The sequence below is a fragment of the Trichechus manatus genome, unplaced genomic scaffold (genome assembly GCF_000243295.1).
Source record: "Trichechus manatus latirostris isolate Lorelei unplaced genomic scaffold, TriManLat1.0 scaffold00154, whole genome shotgun sequence".
NCBI classification, from domain to species: domain Eukaryota; kingdom Metazoa; phylum Chordata; class Mammalia; order Sirenia; family Trichechidae; genus Trichechus; species Trichechus manatus.
This window is the reverse complement of record NW_004444090.1, coordinates 5,093,882-5,101,767: the sequence shown is the minus strand read 5'-3', so window position 1 is coordinate 5,101,767 and position 7,886 is coordinate 5,093,882. Positions and strand designations below refer to the sequence as shown.

The following is a 7,886-nucleotide window of genomic DNA, read 5'->3' as shown; positions in this document are numbered from 1 at the left end:
ATTAATATGTGTAGGTTGATTGCGTGCATGATGTGACAAGCGTGGGCTTCTGTTTTATCTATGTCTTGTTGTTGTTATTGTAGTTGCTGTCAAGTCTGTTCCAACTCATGGCGACTCCACGTGTGCAGAGTAGAACTGCTTTATAGGGTTTTCGAGGCTGTAAACTTTCAGAAGCAGATCATCAGGACTGTCTTCTGAGGCACCTCTGGGTGGTTTCAAACTGCCAACTTTTTGACTAGTAGTGTAGGGCTCTATCATTTGTGCCACCCAAAGACTACTTGCCTATGTCTAGGGGTGACTTTACATGGTGGGGAAAAGAAATCCTCAATGGTCATTGGTGGTGACCACTCCTCAGCCACCCTGTGCTATTCTCTCCTTTCCTATGTTGGTCACCATCTGGTGTTCTCAAGATCCTTACAAAGTCTCTGATGCCTCCAGAAACCCCAGTTGTTCAAGGTTTTGCAAAGAGATAAATGGATAAAAATCTAGACAGAAAAAAAATGGAGGTAAATTATAGGTCTCAAATTGTTTTTGTTAATTCCAATACTCATGTTATACTTTAGGCATTTAGAAACTTGGAAATTCTCATAAATTATTCTGGAAATTGAAAAGAAATCACGACTGTTGGGTTGGCATATATTGTTACAGAAGAGTGACTCTCTCCAAAACGTTGCTGAACATACAGGCAGTTATCAGTATTGGCGGCAGTATTCTGAGCCATCATTTGTACTTAGATTCTCCCATAAGTATGAGCCCAAACCTATGATGGCCTTTCTACAATGACTGCTCACAGGACTTCTGTCCATGTAGAATGGCTCGGTTTCTGGAACTGAGGTCACTGTGCATCTTAAGTCCTTAAAAAGCCAGAGAGAAATTGCTTGGATGCTTGGGGTGGGAGAGGCAAGTTCCATACAGGATGACACAGGTGGCTTAGAACCATGGATCTGCTTAAAACAATGTTCATTAATTAAAATACAGGTGCCTGACACTTGCATGCTTGTCAATATACACTACTGAATAGTAGAATCAGACTCTTAAAATTCGAAAGGACCCTAAACAGCTGCTGAATGAAACATAAATCTGCTCACCAGTTTCCCCTAATGGTGTTCATCCATCCTGTACTTGACTATCTTCAATGACAGGAAATTCATTACTTCCCAAGACCAATACCATTGCCATCGAGTAAACTCCAACTCATAATGACTCTATAGGACAGAGTAGAACTGCTCCATGGAGTTTCCAAGGAGCACCTGGTAGATTTGAACTGCTGACTTTTAGGTTAGCAGTCATAGCACTTAACCACTACGACACCAGGGTTTCCAACTTCCCAAGACAGTCTACTTAATAAGAAGTTCTTTATATTAATAATAAGCCAAAATTTGCTTCCTCTTGTTTCTTCTTCTTCCTCTTGGAGCAAAACAGAGCAAATTGAATCCTTCTTCCATAACAGAGCCCATCAAATATTTGAGCAGAGTTAATATATTACCCTTTAAATCTTTTTTTTTTTTATTGTACTTTAGATGAAGGTTTACAGAATAAACTAGCTTCTCATTAAACACTTAGTACACATATTGTTTTGTGACATTGGTTATCATCCCCACGAAAAGTATATGGAATGCTTCATGAATTTTCCTGTCACCCTTGGGCAGGGGCCACGCTAATCTTCTCTGTGTCATTCCAATTTTAGTATATGTGCTGCCAAAGTGAGCACTACCTTTTAAATCTTATTTAAACCAAATAGATCCAGTTTAACTCTTCTCCAAATCATAGGATGTCATATTGGAAGAAACCTACTAAACAATTTATAAAAATTCTTTAACAATGCATTCATCCTTCTGAAGTTCATCAAAAGCATCCAGCCAGCCAGTTTCTGGTTTACAACCTGGTCTTGACCATATTTTGGACATTCCCTTTGAATAGGATCATAACCATCAATTGCTGTTGAGTCGATTCTGACTCATGGAGACCCCATGTGTGTCAAACCAGAACTGTGCTCCAGAGGGTTTTCAATGGGTTTTTTTTTTTTTTTTTTTTCTGGAAGTAGATATCTAGACTTCTTCTGAACTGCCTCTGGGTGGACTTGAACCTCTAACTTTTTGGTTAGCAGCTGAGCGCATTAACCGTTTGCACGACCCAGGATCATTTTTGGGGGTAACTCAGTGAGGCAAGGAAAATTAGGGCATTCTTTCATATAAGTGGAGCCCTGGTGGCACAGTGGTTAAGAGCTTGGCTGCTAACCAAAAGATCGGCAGTTTGAATCTACCAGCTGCTCCTTGGAAACCCTATCGGGCAGTTGTGCTCTGTCCTATAGGGTCACTATGAGTTGGAATTGACTCAACGGCAATGGTTTTGTTTTCATATAAGTATCTTCAGTCCTGAATTGAAACCAGATTCAAACAGATTCTGTAAATTAACATACATGTTGTTAAGCATATGCTGTAGAGAAAATAATCTCTTAATTCACACATTTAGGTCTATTAAAAACAACAACTAACCAACCCATTGCCATCAAATTGATCTGGATTCATAGTGAACCTATAGGACAGAGTAGAACTGACCCGTAGGGCTTCTAAGGAGCAGCTGGTGGATTTGAACTGCCAACTTTTTGGTTAGCAGAGCATAGCTGTGTATAGGGAATACAAAGTCTTTATTTTTCTATAACTTGATTTTTTAACAACAGCTTTATTCAGGTATAATTTACTTACCATTATACTCACCCCTTTAGTGTTCATTCAGTGGCTTTTAGTATATTCAGAAAGTTGCGCAGCCATCATCATTATCTAGTTCCAGAATATTTTGCTCACCCTCAAAATAAACCCAGTACCCACTAGCAGTCAGTACCCTTTTTTTTTTTTTTCCCTCAGTCCCTGGTAACCACTAGTCTACTTTCTGTCTCTATGGATTTGTCTATTATGGACATGTCATATAAATAGAATCATACACTATGTGGTCTTTTGTGACAGGCTCCTTTTACTTAACACAATATTTTCAATGTTCATCCATGTAACAATACTTGACTCCTTGTTACTTTCAAGTACTATTTCATTGTATGGATCTACCACTTTTTTTTTTACCCACTCATTAATTGATGGATATTTGGATTGTTAACACTTTTCGGCTATTACAAATGATGCTCTTACGAACATTTGTGTACAATCTTTTGTATGTATATATGTTTTTATTCCTCTTGGGTATACACCTTAGGAGTGGAATTGTTGGGTCACATGGCAACTCTATGTTTAAACGTTTGAGGGACTTCCAGACTGTTTTCCAAAGTAGCTGCACCATTTTACATTCCCACCAGCAATGAATGCAGGTTCCAATTTCTCCCCATCCTTGCCAACACTTGTTGTAGATTGTCTTTTATACTTTAACCATCCTGGGTGTTAAGTAGTGTCTCATTGTTGTTTTGATTTGTATTTCTCTAATAACTAATGATGTTGAGCATCTTTTAAGATGCTTATTGCCCATTTATTTGGAGAAATGCCTATTCAAATCTTTTGCCTATTTTTTTAGTTGAGTTACTTGTCTTTTTATTGCTGAGCTATATATGGTATGAGTTACGGGTCCAACTTCATTCTTTTGTATGTGAATATTCAGTTGTTCCAGCACCATTTGTCGGAAAGATTTTTCTTTGCCTTTAGGATTGTCTTGGCATCTTTGTTTTAAAACTCAAACGATCAAAAATGCAACAATTTATCTCTGGACTCTGAAGTCTATCCCATTAATCTATATGTTTATCCTTATGCCAGCACTACATTATCTTGACTACTGTAGCTTTGTAGTAAGTTTTGAAACCAGAAGTAAGAGTCCTCCAACTTTATTTACTTCTTCTGACAATCGCTTTGGCTAGTCTCAGTCCCTTGAATTTCCACATGAAGGTTAGGATAAGCTTGTCAGTTTCTGCAAAAAAACAGCTGGGATTGACAGCGATTGCATTGAATCTGTAGGTTAATTTGGAATTTGTCATTTTAACAATACTAAGTCTTCTGATCTAGGAACATAGAATGTCTTTCCATCTATTTAGATCTTCTTTAATTCTTTCAACAATGTTTATAGTCTTCAGCGTTATAAGTCTTGCACTTCTTTTGTTAAATTGATTCCTTACTATTTTATTCTTTTTGATTATATTATATACGGAATTGTTTTCTTAATTTTATTTTTGGATTGTGTATAGAAATTCAGTGGATTTTTGTGTATTGATATTGTATCCTGCAACTTTACTAAACTTGTTTTCCCACCATAGAAGCTGGGAAAAACTGGCTCTTAAACCAGCATGTTCTTTAAAATCTTTTGTTTATGGCATAAACTTTGCTTTCCAAGTCTTTCAGATTCTTGGAGTTTAATACTTAGAAACCAGTCTTTAGAACTCAACCTTTTTTTCTCAAATTACCTTCTTTGCAATCAGCTTTAAAATCTACTTTGAAATTCAAAGGCAAGAATTCGACTCCTTTGTTATTTGCCTTTCTGATGCCTCTGATTGAGTTTAAGTGGAGTTAGGGACCAGGATATAAGGATATAATACTTCCAAATTTTATCCTGCTGAATAAAAGGAGTGCCCCAAAGCAAACTGAGTCCAGGTTGCACAGTAGTGAAGCTCAGTGACAGAAAGTGAGCCAGGAGTCATTTTGAAGGGCAACCATCAACTTTTGCTTTGTATTCCGGCTCTACAGTCATGGGTTCTGTGAGTGTCTAGGGAGATTAAGGTGTCAGAAACCCAATTGAAAGTAGTGTAAACAAAGTGAGGAACCCATTATAAGGATACTGTGATGTCTCATAGAACCCAAGGAACCCAGGAAGGAATTGGAGCTTTAGGAACAAACGGAATCAGAAACTCAAATGCAGTCACATTCCTCACTGTTTCTGGTCCACAAGATTACTGATAACTTCCAGTTTTTGCAGCTCCCAGTAGCATTTAAAGAGAGCCGGTTCTTTCTAAATTAACTTACAAAATTCCCTGAAAAGGATGGTGGTTAAATCAGGTTGCCAACTTAAGATACACGAAATGTCGACATCGGGAGAGTCCTACTCTAATAACATAGACATTTCCATGATAATCAGGCAGATGGTGTGGTGGTGATAGCAAAAGAATTTTTGAGACGTCAGTTTTCCGGGCAGACAAATCTGTTAGGTTCTTTCTTTGTTGTTCTCTGCCGCATCTAGCTGGAAGCCCAGACTTCTTGGACCAGCATGTGAGACTTTCAAAATCTCTGGCTAATCTATTTGTCTTCCTTCATCTTCTGCTAGCCCCTGTATCTTTCCTTATACCATGAATGTAGGAGCACCAAGCTGCTTTCTCCACCTGGAATGCACTGTGTTCTTTCACGTCTGTGAATCATTATACATGTTTTTTCTCTGTCTGAAATACCTTTTCCTTACTAGTCTGCCTGGTAACTTCTATCACTCATCCTTTAGATCCTGTTTAGTTTGACTTCTGACAGCATTCTAGACTGCCATAAAAAAAACAAAAAACAACAACAACAAAAAACTTGTTGCTGTTGAGTCCATTCTGACTGATAGCAACCCTATAGGACAGAGTAAAACTGCCCCATAGGGTTTCCAAGGAGCACCTGGCGGATTCGAACTGCCGACCTTTTGGTTAGCAGCCAAACTCTTAACCACTACGCCACCAGGGTTGCCCCCAGACTTCCATAAGCACCATTAATTTCTCTCTTTTAATATCTCACTTTGTTCAGTTTTTATTTGCTGTCTCTCATCCCAGTCAGAAAACAGGCAGCTGGCCCATCTCCCTGCCCTTCCTGCCACTCCTTTTTTTCTTGTTCCTCCCCTATCCCTTAGAAATATCAAAGAAGGATTGGGAGACCAGGAATGACAAAAGAGGAACATTCTTTTCCTTTGCCCCTTCCTCTTCATTCTACTTCCTTCCTCTTTCATCTTCAAGTTCTGTTTTGGGCCTGTTCTGTCCCATCCTCCTACCTTCATCTGATGGAAACACTTTCTCCTCTGTGATGTTTGATTTTATAGTGATGTATAAATTCATAGACAGCAAAGGGATCCTTTAAACATTTTGATTTTTAAAAAGAACAAAGTTGGTTATCATAAATATAAATTAATATTTCAAATTCACCAGCTTCCTTGGCTAATTAGAGTAAGCTGTACAAGTAATTTTCTCCAGACCTTGTTAAAAATGTATCTGAATACCTATTAAGTGGATTTGCAGCATGAAATCTAAGCCTTACCTCTTTCAGTCTCATCTAAATCCAGAAAAAAAATCAATATAAAAATCTATATACATGCTTATTAAGCATTTCATGAAGGGTTTAACAAAGAGTGGAGGCTTTAAGCAGCAAAACCAATAACCAATGCCAACCAGTAACCCTTTCCATGACTCACTTCTAGGATAACAGAGGCAAATACCAGGTGAAGATAAAAAAGGGTTACATTTGAAAACAAAGTATAAATCTTAAATGCAAAAGCTACCGGAACTGACATTGGAAAAGAAGAAACCCAGACAGATTATGGAACACTAAATACCTATATCCCATACAAAGCTGACTTTGGGAAGGCTCCATCCCGTATCTTCTTTTGATGCTTCCTGCGTTGTTTAATATTATCCCCATAGAACCCTTCACTATTACAACTCGAGGCTTGAATTTTTTCTTCAGTTCTTTCAGCTTGAAAAATGCCTAGCATGTTCTTCCCTTTTGGGTTTCTATCTCCAGCTCTTTGCATGGCATTACTTTGTCTTTACTCTGTCTTCTCGAGCCGCCCTTTGAAATCTTCTGTTCAGTTCTTTTACTTCATCATTTCTTCCTTTTGCTTTAGCTACTTGACATTCAAGAGCAAGTTTCAGAGTCTCTTCTGACATCCATTTTGGTCTTTTCTTTCTATTGTGTCTTTTTAATGACCTCTTGCTTTCTTCATGTATGATGTCCTTGACGTCATTCCACAACTCTTCTGGTCTTTGGTCATTAGTGTTCAACGCGTCAAATCTATTCTTGAGATGGTCTCTAAATTCAGGTGGCATATACTCAAGGTTGTTCTTTGGCTCTCGTGGACTTGTTCTAATTTTCTTCAGTTTCAACTTGAATTTGCATATGAGCCATTGATGATCTGTTCCACCTTCGGCCCATGGCCTTGTTCTGACTGATGATATTGAGCTTTTCCATAGTCTCTTTCCACAGATACAGTTGATTTGATTTCTGTGTATTCCATCTGGCAAGGTCCATGAGTATAGTTGCTGTTTATGTTGGTGAAAAAAGGTATTTGCAATGAAAAAGTCGTTGGTCTTGCAAAATTCTATCATGCAATCTCTGGCATCATTTCTATTACCAAGGCCATATTTTCCAACTACCGATCCTTTTTCTTTGTTTCCAACTTTTGTATTCCAATCATCAGTAATTTTAATGCATCCTGTTTGCATGTTCCATCAATTTCAGACTTCAGAAGCTAGTAAAAATCTTCAGTTTCTTCATCTTAGGCCTTAGTGGTTGGAGCGTAAATTTGAATACATTTGAATAACAGTCGTATTAACTGGTCGCTATGGAAGTTGGAGCTGCCCTGAAGGCATGGGCGAAAAACAAGGCTCCAGGAATTGACAGAATATCAGTTGAGATGTTTCAACAAATCGTTGCAGCACTGGAAGTGTTCACTCATCTATGCCAAGAAATTTGGAAGACAGCTGCCTGGCCAACCAACTGGAAGAGATCCATATTTATGCCTATTCCAAAGAAAAGTGATCCAACCGAATGCAGAAATTATCAAATATCATTAATATTACACACAAGTAAAAATTTGCTGAAGATAATTCAAAAGCGGCTGCAGCAGTATGTCAACAGGGAACTGCCAGAAACGCAGGCCATTTTCAGAAGAGGAGGTGGAACCAGGGATATCATTGCTGATGTCAGATGGATCCTGGCTGAAAG

At 38.3% G+C, this 7,886-nt stretch overlaps 1 non-coding gene across 1 annotated transcript; it reads right to left on the bottom strand.

Moving 5' to 3' along the window:
* Nucleotides 1-1,604: 1,604 nt before the first annotated feature.
* Nucleotides 1,605-1,711, bottom strand: LOC111822300 (U6 spliceosomal RNA). The gene has a single exon (XR_002825589.1). It is a non-coding gene; the product is annotated as a U6 spliceosomal RNA (small nuclear RNA).
* Between the last annotated feature and the right edge of the window lie 6,175 nt (nucleotides 1,712-7,886).